The sequence below is a fragment of the Urocitellus parryii genome, chromosome 15 (assembly GCF_045843805.1).
Source record: "Urocitellus parryii isolate mUroPar1 chromosome 15, mUroPar1.hap1, whole genome shotgun sequence".
Lineage (NCBI taxonomy): Eukaryota > Metazoa > Chordata > Mammalia > Rodentia > Sciuridae > Urocitellus > Urocitellus parryii.
Window position 1 is genome coordinate 15,221,977 of NC_135545.1, and position 16,664 is coordinate 15,238,640.

Consider the following 16,664-nt stretch of genomic DNA (forward strand, 5'->3'; position numbering starts at 1 on the left):
CTTTGGGCTTCCGCTGTGATGAGCCTCTTTGGACTGGACAGTCCATCTGGGAAGGGTGATGGTGAGACTTTTAAATAGGAACAGGAAGGAATCTGCAGGGTTCAGCAATTTTTTCCCCCTTGTTTTAAAACAAGGTGCCAATTTTTGTTTTGGATGCTGGTAAATCTGCCAGCAACTTCCGCTCTATTCCGGAAGCCATAGCAACACGGAACTCAGCGCGCAGGTCGGAAGAGAAGCACTGAGGCAACACGGAACTCAGCGCACAGGTCGGAAGAGAATCACCGAGACAAATCAAAGGGAGTGCCCGGAGTCTGGCCAGTGTGTCTAAAGTAAAAAGAGGAAGCGAAGGAAAACTGTGAACCGGCCGCTTGGTGGACACTCCAACATGGCGCGGCCGTCCTCCTGCAGATCCCCGTGTGCTGGGAGGAAAACCAGGCAGGCTGGGGCTCAGTGGTAGAGTACTTGGCTAGCACGCGTGAAGCACTGGGTTCGATCCCCAGCACCATAGTAAAAAAAATACCTAATAAACAAAATAAAGGCATCAGGTGCATCTACAACTAAAGAAATGTAATATATATATATATATATATATATATATATATATATATATATATATATATATATATATATATATATATATATATATATATATATATTTAAAATCAATGAAAACAAGGTGCAGGAAGAAAGGCCAGGAGGGGGATGGTAAGAATGGGGTGGGGAGGGGCACCTAACAGACACCAGAGAGAGCGAAGCCAAGATGTTCACAGCCCATAGGCGTCACCAGCTCCATGTTTCCGTTTTAAGAAGAACCACCTCAGGTGCGGGAATGGTGACTGCGGGGTGGCCGGTCCAGGCCACCAGGCTGTGGTCCTACTCTAACCCCCCCCCCCCCAGCCCCGTTTCCTCCTGACCACCTCCCTCTCTGGGCTTGGCTACCCTGAGGATGGCGGAGTTGGGACTGGACGATTAGATTGAGGGGTATCGCGGTATCTGCGAGCTTTCCTCTTCCGTTGGTTCTCTGAAATCCACGTTGGAATTTGAAGAGGGTCATCTCTGAAGCGGCTCCCCATTGGAGGGCCCGCTCACGGGTCACACGGGCCTTCACGTCATCCCTGAAACCGGAATTGATGTCATCCCGGGAATCCCAGCCATCTCCAGATTACGGAGAGCCACCCATTCCTCTGCCATCTGGTCCACCTTTCCTAAATCCAAAGCCATCTTTACCTTGTTTCTGCTTTCTGCATTGCCCACATGAAGTGACGGAGCACCCACCAGTGCGCCGCGGTACGTGAGGACACGGACTCGCGACATCGAATTCTACGTAGCAGAATCCTTTAAATCTGCGTGTCTCCCACTAGCCACATTCCCTAAGCCGAGATCCTTAGAGATAGCATCTATGTCACCCTCAACTGTCTTAAAAGGTAGATTTTCTACATGTGCTGGGTAGGAGGACTCCGTGGGCAGCTCCTTCTTAGCTTCAGCAACCATGGCCACGCGAATTGCCGCAGGACCCTGTGCGCTGCGGGAGCTGCTGTAGGCCGGAACGTCGTAGGTATTTGAGTCTATTAAGCTTTGAAATCGAGGTATGACTCCTCTTTTGTTCTGTGTGTGTGTGGGTGTGTGGATGGGTGGGTGCGTGGGGTGCTGGGAATCAAATTCAGGGCCCCTTGCATGCTAGGCAGCTCTCTTCCTCTTTTTTAAAAAAACGGCTTTGCCTACTCTCGGTCTTTTGCATAACCATATGATTTTAGGGTTAGTTTACTGTTTTCTGAAGGAAAAAAAAAACCTGGGATTTTGATGGGATGGTGCTTAATCCTGAAATCATTTTAGATAGTATAGCCATCTTTAAAAAAAAAAAAAATATATATATATATATAACACACACACACACACACACACACACACACACGGTGAGGGCCTGGGGATTGACCGGGGAATTCTACCACAGAACCACATCCCCAGCTCTATTTTGTATTATTATTATTTTTTAATGTTTAGTTTTTTAGTTGCACACAATACCTTTATTTTGTTTATTTATATTTTTATGTTTTGTCAGGATCGAACCCAGGGCTTCGCGCAAGCTAGGCAAGGGCTCTACCACTGAGCCACAACCCCAGCCCCTGTATTTTGTATTTTATTTAGAGACAGGGTCTCACTTAGTTGCTTAGTACCTTGCTTTTGCTGCGGCTGGCTTTGAACTTGCGATCCTCCTGCCTTAGCCTCCCAAGCCACTAAGAATTCAAGTACTGCCATCTTAATGATATTGTTATTCACTCTTTCAATAGAGAATGGGGGATGTCTCAACATTTATTTAGCTCTTTGATTTAATTCTAGCAATTTTTTACGGTACTTTGGTTTATATATCTTGCATTTAATTTTTTCCTTTAGATATGCACGTGAAAATTATTTTAGTTTCATTTTTACATTGTTCCTTGCTAATACACAGAAATACAATTAGTATTTATATATAGATCTTGTATGTGACCTTTTTGACTACTTCTAGTATGTCTTATATTAGTTAAATATTTTCTATATACATGATTATGAGTCCATATAATATAGACAATTTCAGTTCTTTCTTCCCAGTCTGGATGATTTAATTTTTTTTTTCCCCAAAAGTCTGAAGAAACTTGGTAAGAGCAAACATTCTTATTCCTGAACCTAAAGGTAAAGCATAATGTTAAAGGAAATTCCCTTTTATTCAGACCTGAGATTTTCCCCCCATGAATAAATGTTAACCTTACGCCAAATACTTTTTTATAAAATAAAATATTTTTAAAAAGAAGATGCAAATCAGACAAGAAATAACAAAGAAATAAAACTCAGTTGAAGCCGGACACTGTGGCACACACCCACTTTTTTGGTAGTTACTGAGATGATAATGTGGTTTTGCTTTTTCTGTTGACAGAATTGATTTTTAGGGTGTTAAACCAATCCTATATTGCAGGGATAAATCCCATTGGTCATTTTTTTTTGTGCCGCTCAATGTAACTTCCTAAAAATATGGAGGATGTTTGTCTTATATTCACAAGGGATATTGGTCTATGGTATTCTTTTCTTCTACTGTCTTTATCAGGCTTTTATAGCTGTGTAATAATGGATTCACAGATGGTTTGGAAGTATTTACTCCCCTATTTTGTATAAAAGTCTGTGAAGGATGAGAATTATTTCTTAAATGTTTGGTAAGATTCCACAGTGCAGCTATATAAGTCTGACGTTAACTTAGCGAGAAAGTTTTAAATTAAAAATCCATCTCTTAAAAAAGTCCATTCAGATTTTGTATTTTTTAATAATTTCTTCTTCTTTTTGGTAATTTGTATCCTTCTAGAAATTTACTTGTATCATCTAATAGTTGTCTAATCTATTTGCACTCATTTATTTCTTTGTTATTTCTTGTCCAAGTATTTTATTTTATAATAGTTGTACATGGACAAAATACTTTATTTTACTTTATTTATTTTTATGTGGTGCTTAGGATGGAACCCAGTGTCTCATACATGCAAGGCAAATGTTCTACCACTAAGCTATAACCCCAGTGCCTAGTTGCAGTCATTTATAATATACCATTATAATCTACACTTTTTATTTTATAAGATATTTAGAGATGAGAAATGTTCCCTTTTTTATTCCTGTCTTTAGTACTTTGCTTGTTTTTCTTGGTCAGTCTAATATCCTAATATCCCTTATAAATATAGACACAAAAATCCTCAACATTTTTAGGAAGTTATGTTGAGCTAAACGTTTGTCCATTTTGTTGATTATTCAAGAAACTTAAGTTTTGCTTTAATTGGTTTTCTTCTACTCTTTGTGTCACTTTTGCTTCAATCATTTGTTTCCACTTTATTTTGCTCTTTGTGCTAGTGTTCGTGTTATTATATCTTTGTGTTATAAGCACCAAAATATAATTTTGTAATTGTTTGGTGCTATATACTTTTAAAAACTCAGTTGAAGCAGGACACTGTGGTGCACACCCATAATCCAGTGCCTGGGGAGGCCGAGGCAGGAATTCAAAGCCAGCCTCAGCAAAAGGGAGGCACCAAGAAACTCAGTGAGACCCTGTCTCAAAAAAAAAAAAAAAAACAAAATAGGGCTGGGGATGTGGCTAAGTGCCCCTGAGTTCAATCCCAGTACCTGCTCCCTCAACCCCAGATAAAAACAACCTCAGTTGAAGGAAAAGAGTAAAAAGTATTTTTTTATATTTATCGACATAATTATCTTTACAGGCATATCTTGTCTGTATTCCTGTAATTACTTTATACTGATTTCCTATTGCTAGTAATAACAAATTAAAATAACAGAAATATACTCTCATACAGACCTGCTCTTAGATGGGTCTCACCAGGTGATATTGTTTTACCACCTTTCTTGGCTTCTAGATACCATCTCATTCCTTGGCTAATGGTCTCACATCACAACTTCAGTTCTCCTCTGCTTCTAGTATCATCTGTTTGCCTTTCTCTTTTGTTCTTACTATCTTCCTGTGTCTTTTTCTTTCCACAACCTGTTTATCACTTAAGATAAACATTCACATGTTCCAAGAGTAGTCATTCCTTGGGGTATTTTTTTCATCCTATCGCACTGTCTTGTTTTAACTTCCTTTAAGTCTGAAGAACTTCCTTTAGAATTTGTTAGGCAGTTCTGCTAGTAATTCACTCAGCCTTTGTCCATCTCCAAAAAGTTTTGAAAGATGGCTTTCCTTTAAAAACTCCTTATTGAGTTTTCTCTTTAGCACTTTTAACAGGTCATCCCACTGCCTTCCTTAGCCAGGTGAAGGGATAACACGTATAATCTGAGCTACTCTGGAGCCAGAGGCAGTCTGGGCAATGCAGCAAGATCCTGACTCAAAAAGGAGGACAGGTTTAATTTCACTTGCTTCTCTGACAGGTGATGAGTTTTTCATCAAAATTATGTTTTTAGCCATTATTCTTTTTTTTTTTTCAGCCTTTTTCCTCTCTCCTCTCTTTATGGTATGGTCATTTTATATATATATGTATACACACACACACACTTAATAGCATTCCACATATACATATACATTTCTCTGAGACTTCTTAAGAGTCTTTTTTTTTTTTTTATAGGCTCGAGTGTAGGCTGTATTAGTCCATTCTCAAGTTTATTGGTTTTTTTCCTCTACAAATTTAAATCTTCTGTTGAGACCCTCTAGTAAATTTTTCCTTTTAATCATCATACCTTTTAAATTCTTTTTTAAAGATATGATTGAATAAAGAATTGGGGGAGAAGGAACAAACAAAAGTTCCTTTCAGATGAATTCCAATTGATGTATGCAGAAGGAATGAGGAAGATAGAAAATCATGATGAATGCATCCCAGTAATAATTGGTACAGGCAGGGCCATCTAGGTATGAGAAAATATTAGATAAATCTAAACTAATGGATATTGTACAAAATACCTGACAATGCCAAATAAAATTTATACATAATTTTTTTCTGTCTTCTAGAAGTTTCAGAGTTTTATGTTTTACATTAAAGTCTATAATCCATTTTGAGATTATTATTGTTGCTATTATTATTTTGATAAAGGGTGAAGAGTATGCCAAGATTTTTGTTTTCTTTTTGCATATGGATGTTCGATTATTGTAGCACTGTTTGTTGAAAAGACTGTCCTTTTCCCACTGAATTACCTTTGTATCAGTGTTAAAAATTACATGTGAGTCTATTTCTGGGTTCTCCAGACCTTTTTTTTTCTTTTTTTGGTACCTGGGATTGGGGATTGAACTCAGGGGTACCCAAACACTGAGCCACATCCCCAGCTTTATTTTTGTATTTTATTTAGAGACAGGGTCTCACTGAGTTGCTTAGTACCTTGCTTTTGCTGAGCTGAGGCTGGCTTAGAAGTTACCATCCTCCTGCTCAGCTTCCCCAGCTGCTGAGATGACAGGCATGTGCCATTGCACCTGGCTCCAGCCTATTTTAATCTGGAATTATTCTCTCACCTGTACTACACTGCGTTGATGTTTTAGCTTTCTGTTATGATAACAAATACCTGAGATAATTGACTTATAAAATGCTTATTTTGGCTCAAAGTTTGGGAGGTTTCAGTCCATGGTCAGTTGGGCTCATTGTTTGGGGGCCTCTGGTGAGGCATATTATGGTGGGGCATGTGGTAGAGCAAAGCTGCTCCCTCATGAGGAGGATGCAAAAAGAGAGGAAGAGGAAGGGTTTGGGGATTCAGCAGTCCCCTTTGAGGACACAGTCCCAATGACATAAAACCTCCCATTAGGCCCCACCATTTAAGTTTCCACTATTTCCCAATAGTGACAAGCTTTGACCAAGCCTTTAACACAGGGGCCCTTGAGGGACAAACCAGATCAAAACTACAGCACTTGATTATCGTGGTTTTATATTGTCTTGAAATAGAGTAAAGTGAAGCCCCCAGAATCCTTTTAGAATTATATTAGCTATTTTGGTTCTTTTTCCTTTCCATAAAATTTTAGAATCAGCTTGTTGATATCTATGAAAAAGTTGTCATTTTGGATGGGACTGACCTGAATGTATAGATCAAATAGATATTGTGTTAGTATTAATTTTCTAATTCATGTACAAAAATCTATGTATGAATACATGAGTACATTTATTTCTTTCATCAGTGTTTGTAGTTTTCTAATTTTGTTAGATTTATCTCTGAATACTTCACTTCTTGGATTGTTATTAAAAATGGTACTTTTTTTTTTTTTTTTTTGGTACCAGGGATTGAACACAGGGCACTTAACAACTGAGCCACATCCCCAGCCCTTAAAAAAAAAAAAAAAAACCTTTTTTTTTTTTTTTTTTTTTTTTTAGTTTTTGATGGCTTTTATTTTACTTATTTTCTTACTTATGTGTGCTGAGAATTGAACCCAGTGCCCCATACTTTCTAGGCAAGCACTCTGTGAGCCACAACCTCAGCCCCATCCTTTTTTTTTTATTATTATTTTTTTTATGTAAAGATAAGGTCTTGCTGAGTTGCTTAGGGCCTCACTAAGTTGTTGAGGCTGGCTTTGAACTCACATTTCTCCTGCCTCAGCCTCCCAAGCTGCTGGGATTATAAGCACGGGCCATGGTGCCCGGCTGAAAATGGTACATTTTAAAAACTTTAACTTTTAAATGTTCATTACTGGTATATAGAAAAATGATAACCTTTATATATGAGCTTGTAGCCTGTGCTCCTGCTAAACCCACTTATTAATCCTAAGAGTTCTTTTGGTACTTGAGGTTTTCTATATTTACAATCATGACTAATAATACTAATATATGAATTTTAGAGCTAAGTTTGGAAAATATAGTTCTTTTTTATATTTATTTTTTAGTTGGATACAATAGTTTTATTTTACGTTTTTATGTGGTGCTGAGGATCAAACCCTCGAATGTGCTAGGCAAGTGCTATACCTCTGAGCCATAAATCCAACCTGAGAATGTAGTTCTCTTAGGAAAAAAGATAACTTAGAGGCTAAGACAGAAGGATTGTGAGTTCACAGCCAGCCTCAGCAAAAGCAAGGCGCTAAGCAACTCAGTGAGACCCTGTCTCTAAGTAAAATACAAAATAGGGCTGGGGATGTGGCTCAGTGGTTGAATATCCCTGAGTTCAATTCCTGGTACCAGGAAAAAAAAAAAATCCTGATGTGATTCCCAACATGGTGGTGAGTTCTTGTAGTTTCAGCTACTTAGGAGGCTAAGGCAGGAGGACTGCTTGAGGTTAGGAGTTCAAGGCCAGCCTGGGCAACATAGCAAGACAAGCATCAGGGAAAAAAAAAATTCTGATGTGATAAAATGGCACAGAAGGAGTTAATGAAGGCTTGCAATCCTTCTGTCTCAGTCTCCTTGTCCAGGGGTACCACATTGCCCAACATAAAGGCTTAATCTTATTACCCTGTCTGAAACAGGGTATGTGAATAATTATAGCTATTACTATCTTATTCTTTTAAAAAATTTTTTTTGATATCTTTATTTTGTTTATTTTTATGTAATGCTGAGGATCGAACCCAGGGCCTCACATGTGCAACGCAAGTGCTCTGCCACTGAGTCACAACCCCAGCTCCTTATTCGTTTTATTTCTATTATTAAAACTCTGTTATTTGAATTGTCTTTTTAAAAAAATACTTATTGGGCCGGGGATGTGGCTCAAGTGGTAGCGTGCTCGCCTGGCATTCGTGCGGTCCGGGTTCGATCCTCAGCACCACAAACAAAGATGTTGTGTCCGCCGAAAACTAAAAAATAAATATTAAAATTCTCTCTCTCTCAAACAAACAAACTTATTTTTTAGTCAAAAGTGGACACAATTTTCTTTATTATGCTAGGTGAGTGTTCTATATCTCTAAGCCACAACCCCAATCCCTTTTGAGTTGTTTTTATTAGAGAGTTTTTGTAAGACACTTGGATTTCAGAGATTATATTGCTAAAATCTGAGAGTATTTGTTTTTTTCTTTTATCCTAGGGACTGAACCTGGAGTGCTTTACCACTGAGCTACATCTGCAGTCCTTTTATTTTGAGACAGGGTCTCACAAGCTGTCCAGGCTGGCCTTGAACTTGTGATCCTCCTGCCTCAGCCAAGTCACTGGAATTACAGGTGTGTGCCACCACACTTAACTTGTGAGAATAATTGGAAATCTCAAAAACATGAAGTAATTTTGAAAGGCTGTTCTATTAATTGCTATCTTGGCATTGACATCTCTAACATCTAAAAAGGTTTTAGATATTTGGAAGACTTTTCAAATCAAATTAGGATTATTGGTGTTTCCTTTTCATATGCACAAAGGTAAAATAAAACCTACAACTAACTTGCAGTCCTCTGTCTCCTTTGAATTAATTAATGTGATTCTTTCTACATGCTTTTTGCTCATTAAGACAACTAGAGTAAACAAGTCCACAATATGGGTGCAAATAACCAGGAAATCAAGGAACTGAAATAAGCATCTCACTGTTCTTGAACATTTTTGCTATATCACATTAATGTAATGAGACACTTCTCGTATCAATATTATCTGTGAATGTTCAAAATTTAGGTAGGCAAAAATTTCAGTCACAGTTAAGTGAATGTATGCAAATGAAACATTAATGTGTTTGGTACCAAATCAATAAAAATGGCTTTACTTTATCTTTTCTCCATTAAACAACCAGCTTAGTTATAATTCTTGAAAAAAATCCTTCAAATTACAATATGAATAATGTGACTCATGTAATTTAACAGTTTCCTGAGAAACAGTTCATATTATTAATATGGTTTAACATTATATACAAATCATTTCCTATGACTATATCTTTAAAAATTTTTATTAGCTGCATACTATTGTATAACACTTTGATTAACTTAACATTTTCCATTTTAAGAACAAATTTTACACATAAAAATATATATATATATACACACAACAGATATATTCAACAATCTGTACAATTTCAAGGGGTTGTTGTTTTCTAGAAACATAAATTTAAAAAAATGCTCTTCTACATGACTTCAACATTTGCTTCATTTTCTTACCCAAGAGTGCCAACAAAAATAATTTCATATTTTTTTTCCTTGATGTACAGAAAGCTGAGGGTGAAAGACCCAGAATCATTACATCAGAATAACAGGTAGTGTTTTCTGAGGATTCAGAATGTATCGGACATAGTCTGAAGGACTTTCCACTATTAACTCATCTAACCCTCATAATTCTATGAGGTAGGTGCGATTATTATTATTAGCATTTTCACAGTTAAGAAACTATAGCAAAGAAAGGTTGAATAAACTACCACTCAAGCTCACCTATCTAGCCAGCATTCTTGCCCAGGAGTTACCCAAAGTATTCCATCCATACTCTTAGCCATTATACCATACTGATGCTTATATATACCACACATAAGTGTATTCTAAAACAAACTCGTACTGCCTGATTAGTAGTAGTAAAAAAAAGAAAAAAGAAAACAAAAAAAAAAAACCTCACTATGGATTGCTGCTAGAGTAGGTTGGATGTCTACCTTTGTTTAAACAGACCTCTGCCCAAACCACCAGATTCTTAAATCAAAAAGTCTCAAAAGCAAAGTCTTTGTCACTGTTAAAATTTATCAAATCTTCCCCTTACATTGCTTTCTAATTCAAGCCTGTGCAGAAAATTAAGAATATATTTAAGAGTATGTTTTCTTCTTTAATGAATCACCGTCTAAAATAATAGTCTAATATTATTTTCTAGAGTTGTATTTCTATAACATATGAATGCTTAATAACAGAGTTAACAGGAAAAACTGAAAGATTTGCAAAATGGATATGTACACAATTAATCTGAAAGACATGGTGGTTCCAAGAAAGAGCGGGATCTACCCCTCCAAGGTCTGATTTCACTGTGGAAGGAAAACTTAGGATTAAGGGATATATTACATTTCAGAAGGATTCCAGACGTTTCCATGTTCTGAAAAACAAAAAGCGATTTAATGGAACAAAAAGTAACCAAAACCTCACCTTGAATTTAATTTTCAGATACGCAGCAATGATTCTCCTCTCCTCCTCACCAGCCTTCTTTTGAAAATGGCAGGCCCAGCGGGTGGGGAAAAAATGGATGCGTGAGCTATCTGACCTTTTTTGAACCCACTCTCTGCCGCCATCCCGTCACGACTCCCACACGCATGCGCAGAGGAACACTAGCCTGTATGCTTTTCCAGAGGTTAGCCATGCTGAAAACCGCCCTTAACCTTTTCCATGGAACTGTCCCTACGTGCCCCAGCCGCCCGCCCTGAGTCCAAGCCCCAACATTTCGTTGAGGACCTTCATTCTGGGGTTCCACTTTCAACTTTCCCCTTAGGAATTTTTTCTGCAGCTGATTTCAGAGCAAAGGATAGGAATCAATCTCGCATTTGGATATGAGCTGCGCCACAAAAGGGCCCTTGCATCAAATTACTGCCACAGGAGCTCAACCCTGCGCCAACCCGCGCCAATCCGCGCCAATCCGTTAGAAACCAATAGAAACGTAAAGTGGCCACAGGCTCCATCCACACAAGCCAAGCCAAGCCCAGAGCCCTCCCCTCCTCGTTCCCAGTCAACAGACTCGACCTGCCCCTGCCCGCACTCATTCCTCTCAGAAAATCCACGGCAGAAGAAATGCGGGGCTCACCATGGTAAACAGTGGAGGACTCCAGGATAGCGGTTCCGGAGGTCCGCAACGTGCGAGTCTCAGTTCAGGTCCAAGACCGAAGCCTTTTCAGAGCCTCCTCAGCGCAGCGAGAGGGCGGCTGACGACCGAAGACGCAGGCAGGCTGACTCAGACCTGCAAGATCAACTCGTGACTGATGCTGCAGAATATAATAGGGGCCCGAAGCCTCTGGGAAATGTAGTTCAAGGCCGAGAAAAGTCATAGACCAAGGCTATTCTTCAGTCATAGGCTCCGCATCCAGGTTCTCCAGGGCCGTGCCGCAGAGGCTGCCGGGAATGTTGGTGCAACGTGGACCGCACACGCGCAATAGCGAATGCTCGCCCTTCCCGCGCCTCCCACGCTTCCCCAGAGACTGAGGGTTCTCTGCCTCAATCCTGGTGGTGAGGCCGACCCCAGGGTTGTGGGGTGCCAAGATTATTTAGTGAGACAGGGTGTTAAATAGTGTACCAAACCGAATGCATAAAGACTGGACTGCGTTGCTTTTTTTTTGTCCCCCCCCCCACGTGCGTGGGGCTCTCCTTGCGTATGATTGTTTGAATGATGCACTGCAATGACTGCGCAGAGAATGTTGCGCAGTTAAGCTCAATTCTCAATTCTGACGCAGATGTAGAGTCTGCGGTTATGGCTTAGTTTGACGCATGCCTGAGGCTATATTTATCTGTGAATGCCTGGGGATGGTTTTGATAGCCTGCACTTCTGGTTGTTTTCCAGGGGGACTGTGCTTGTGGATTACTGTGTAACTATAAGAAGCTGGGTGTGGCGTTCTGATGAACTCCATGTTGGTTAGGTTGCCTTCAGGACTCTGGCAGTTAGAGAAATAAAATAATTTGAAGCAAAATTGGAAAGGAGGAAGTAAGGTCTGTCATCACTGTCAAGGTGTTAGGATACCAAAATGTTGAAATAAGCAGGATTCTGTAGAAACAAGTGTTTTACTGTTTCTTCCTTAAATATGAAATCTTAGATGAATCCGACAAGTTCCTAAGTCACTAGTAGATAATAAGAAATCTTAACTCCTTAGTTAAGATAAGTCATTTTGGTGGTTAAAATAAAAGACGTCATGTTTAATGATGAGAAAACTTCAGGCTTCATTTAAAACAAGAAATTTGAACTTTCTCCTCTTTGCCAGACCCACTTTGAAATACAGCTATATTACAGTGTTTGGTTAAAGCAATAGTTTGTTTATAAACGGAGTACATATTTTTTTGGCCTCAGGGCCAATTATATTTTCACAATTTTTCGCTTGACTGGATTTAATTGGCTTGTATGTATATGGTGGGTTTTGTGTGTGTGTGTTCCTCTTACTGTCCCTTTCCAGGTATTACAACAAATATGTAAGACTCAGCGACAATTTTTCTGAAAGCTCAAATCTTATCCCATAACTTTTTTGTTCTTGCAGAATCTCTTTCACAGTCCTTATCATAGCCTATCTGGATTGTAGAATTGCTTTAAGGCTTCATTCGTCCCTTTTCCTGATTTGGATTTCTGTGTCCTAACTTGCTAATTTGACATATTTCTCATTACTACTGACTGCCTCTCTACAACAGCTCTCCTAAAATGCAGGGTTTTGATGTAAATATTTTAAGTTGAAAGTTGTCTGAAAATATCTTTATTGCACTGGTAGTTTTTGCTGGAGTGAGAATTCTACAAATCAGAATTTAAAGTTATTACTTCATAATCTTGTAGCTGATGTTTATAAAAAGATTTGTCATCTGTTCCCTATTTGTGTGTAATCTTGTGTTCCCAACCCTCCTGGAAATGTTAAATTATATTCCCAGTGTACTGAAATTTCATAATTTTGTGTCTGAGTGTGGATGTTTTTCAAGTTTTTTATGTGAATACCAGGCAAGCACTTTTAGTCTAGAAACTATTGTATTTATGAGCTGTTAAATTTTCTGTGAATTTTCCTTCCTCCTTCCTTCCTCTTTCTTGCTGAAATGTATATTATTTGATACAAATTTTTCGTGGGCTGAGCCTTTAAATGTTTTTCTCCTATCTTCTCTCTTTTTAAAAAATATTTATTTATTTATGTATCTTTAGTTTTAGGTGGACACATTATTTTGGTTTTTTTTTTTTATGTGGTGATGAGGATTGAACCTAGTGCCTCATGCATGCCTGGCCAGCACTCTACCACTGAGCCACAACCCCAGCCCCTCTCCTATTTTCTCTTTTATCTCTTTTTTTAACTCAAGAATTTTTTTTTTGAAATTTTGTTAACTTTATCTTCCAATAGTATTTAAATTTTAAATTATTTATATTGTTAATTTCCTAGAACTCTTTCCTGTTTTTTTTTTTTTCATCTTCATAGCAATCTGTTCTGTTTGGATACAGTATTTTCCCTTATATAATTATGTATTTTAAAATATTATGTAGTATGTTTACTGTCTGATTCATAACCATATGAATTACTGATTTGTAATTACATTCATTATTATTTATTTGGAGTTCTCATGGCTCCATGTATTCTCTCTTATGACCAAATTCCGTGTCCCTATTTGACTTACTCTGTTCCTTTCATATTGGATTTTTTCTCAAATACAAGGTAGTCTTTCCTTCTAATCATTGGTTAGTGTTTGTCAATTGACAAGAGTCCTGCTCTAGCCTTTTCTTTGCAAGATCCACTGAGGTCAAATCCCTTTGCCATTTAATTTTTCTTTAGAGGACTTCCACCTGTGTGGGCTAAGTTTTGAGTTGCTGGTATCTGGGGAAAGAAGCCCCAGAAGGCTTCTAGTGTGGTTTGTTGTCTAACTGTGCCTTAATTGGCCCTTCTTTGTGTATCCTCCATATCCTGTTAAGATCAGTTTATCCAGAGATCAAAACAAGCAGGCAAAATAAAGTGGGAAAGGCTGGAGTACAAGTTCGTGTATATACTTTCAACCAGAGGCACATGTCACCAACTGCCCTTCCTGTGGATTCTGGGCCTTGGGTTTTTTTTTGTTTTTTGGTACTGAGATTTTAACCCAGGAGTGCTTTACCACTCAGCCACACCCCCATTCCATTTTTTTTTTTTTTTTTTTAGTTTTGAGACTGGATCTCAGTTCCTGAGGGCCTTGATGAGGCTGGCTTTGAAACTGGGATCCTCCTGTCTCAGGCTCCTGAGTTGCTGGAATTACAGGTGTGTGCCATCATGCCCACCTGGAACTTGGGTTTTACACAGTGAATTGCCTCTCCTGTGTCATTCATGTGCCTTTTGGTATCAGAATTCCTCAAGTTTTCAAAATCATTGTAGTATCTCTGTCTCATTTGCTTTTGTTCTCATTGCTGTCTTTTCACCTTTTGTAGTGTAATGAGAAATAAATGTGTGCTTCACTTACTCTGTAAACACAAGTTTTCTTTTAGTATTTTCTATGACAAGAATGGTCACTTATTTATAACTGGTTGTGTGTCCTATTTGTCCTTTTAAATTTTCTGTTTAATTATTTTCTAGTTTTATCTTCATCAAGTTCTTTTAAATGTATTCTATGGGTTTCTTATTCTTCTGTACTCTTGTAACTCTTGTGTTTTAACAGTATTTTTTGGCTTGAACTCACTAAAATAATTCTTCAGCTCTGACATTATTTTCTCCCCATTTCATTTTGAACACACTACCTTAAAATTCTACACACAAATATACATATAAACATAAGTGGAGTTTAGTGGATAAAATTATTATACTGTACAGATCTGTGCCTGGTTGATAACCAGGTTAAGAAATTCAATTCCATTGAAGCCTGTTATATGTTCTTTCCCAATCAGTCCTATTCTTTTTTCCACAAAGATAACTATAATTTGAACTTAGTGTTACTCATTCTGATTTTCTCTTTATACTTATACTTACCTTCCCATAGCTCTCCAAATAGTTTACATTTGCATGTGTTTGAAATTTTGTGAAGTGACATTCTGTGTATTCTGTCACTTCTGTTTTATTTCTTTTTTTTTTTTTTTTTTTTTTTTTTGGTACTGGGGATTGAACCCAAGGGCACTTCACCACTGAGCTGTACACCTAACCCTTTTTATTTTTGGTACCTGGGATTGAACTCAGGGTCATTGAACCACTGAGCCACATCCCCAGCCCATTTTATATTTTATTTTGAGACAGGGTCTCACTCACATGCTAAGGGCCTTGCTATGTTGCTAAGGCTGGCTTTGGACTTGTGATCCTCCTACCTCAGCCACCTGAGCTGCTGGGATCACAGGCATGGATCACTGTGCCCAGCACTTTTTTTTTTTTTTTTTTTTTTTAATTTTGAGACAGGGCCTTCCTAATTTGCTAAGGCTGGCCTTGAACTTATGATCCTCCTGCCTTGGCCTCTTTAAGTCACTGGGATTACAGTTGTACATGTCTGAACCCAGTCTATCACTATTTTTTAAACCCAAGATTATGTTTTGGATATTTTTTCATAAATCTGTTTAGATAATTTTCTTGCTGCTGGGTGGTATTCTACTGGTTGTGTGCACATGCTAATTTTTATTTAATATTCTACTCTTGACAGATACCCCCTCCCCACTCCCCATACTAATGGTGCTGCTTTGAACAGTTCTGTGTGCTTTAAAAGTGTATATGTATGGGCTGGGGTTGTGCTTCAGTGGCAGAGCACTTGCCCTAGCATGTGTGAGGAACTGGAATTGATTCTCAGCACTGCATATAAATAAATAAAATAAAATAAAGGTCCATTGACAACTAAAAAATTATTTTGAAAAAAGGTTTATATGTGTTAAGATAACTCTAGAGTATAATTCCTACAAGTAGGATTTACTTTTGGAGTCTCTGCTCTCTTCTGGATAGTACCTTTGGCTTGTAGTTTTGCAGTGGTATTCTAGTTCATGACTTGGTTTTTACCTTCTTTATGGTGTCTTTTTGACCAATAAGACTATTTATCATTCCTTTAAATATCAGAAATTCTGTTTAAGAAACTCTTCCTTAGTATAAGGTTGTAAAGATACTCTGTTACAAAGAGTTTAATAATTTTCTTTTATATTACTGTACTTAAGCCATATTAAATTGTTTTTTCAAATAATGTGAAGAATCTATTGTATTTCCCATATGATAACAAATTATCTGAACATTATGTTAACTTTATGATATTCTGATAACATTACTGAAAGTTTATAGATATTCATAATAAATTGATTTTCCAAAATCTGCAGTGCCAGCTTCTATATATAAAATTTCTATAAATACACTTACATTAACAATTCAAGTATTAAAATCCACAGTCCAAGTATTAAAATCCATATATTCATATGCAGACTATTACTAATAATTTACTTTTTTAAATGTCACATATAAATTTCACAGTAATTTCATGGTATATGAACATAGCTGGAAAAAATGAAAATGAAACCATGGGGACAGTACAGGTTGGAAAAGCAAAGCAAAGCAACTTCTAAATGAATGTGATGTAAGCTTCCTCTGGGACAGACCAGTCAGTTTAGTTTCCTGGCTTTGTGCCCCAGCTAGCCTTCTGCTCTGCCCTGCAGCTGAAGGGATTCAGATTTCCACTCTAAAAATAGTGTGCTTTTCTCTCTGAGCCAATATTTTTGCAGTTTTTAGATGGAAGCAGA

At 37.8% G+C, this 16,664-nt stretch overlaps 2 protein-coding genes and 1 pseudogene across 5 annotated transcripts in view; 1 reads left to right on the top strand and 2 right to left on the bottom strand.

The window, feature by feature from the left end:
* Positions 1–11,459, bottom strand: part of Znf540 (zinc finger protein 540) — a 34,211-nt gene extending 22,752 nt beyond the window's left edge. The window contains exons 1-2 of one of the 3 annotated variants that reach the window (XM_026379268.2): positions 11,085–11,459; positions 10,436–10,489 (exon numbers count right to left, since the gene is read on the bottom strand). The gene's annotated coding sequence lies outside the window, so the exon portion shown is untranslated. Of the gene's footprint in view, positions 1–10,435; positions 10,493–11,084 lie in introns of all 3 variants that reach the window. The other 2 variants (XM_026379269.2, XM_026379270.2) reach the window with 2 other exon arrangements.
* The window catches only part of LOC113175099 (uncharacterized), a 192,123-nt gene that overhangs the window by 60,384 nt on the left and 115,075 nt on the right, over positions 1–16,664 (top strand). The gene's annotated exons all lie outside the window — the stretch shown is intronic.
* Positions 970–1,491, bottom strand: LOC113175094 (eukaryotic translation initiation factor 4H pseudogene; annotated as a pseudogene).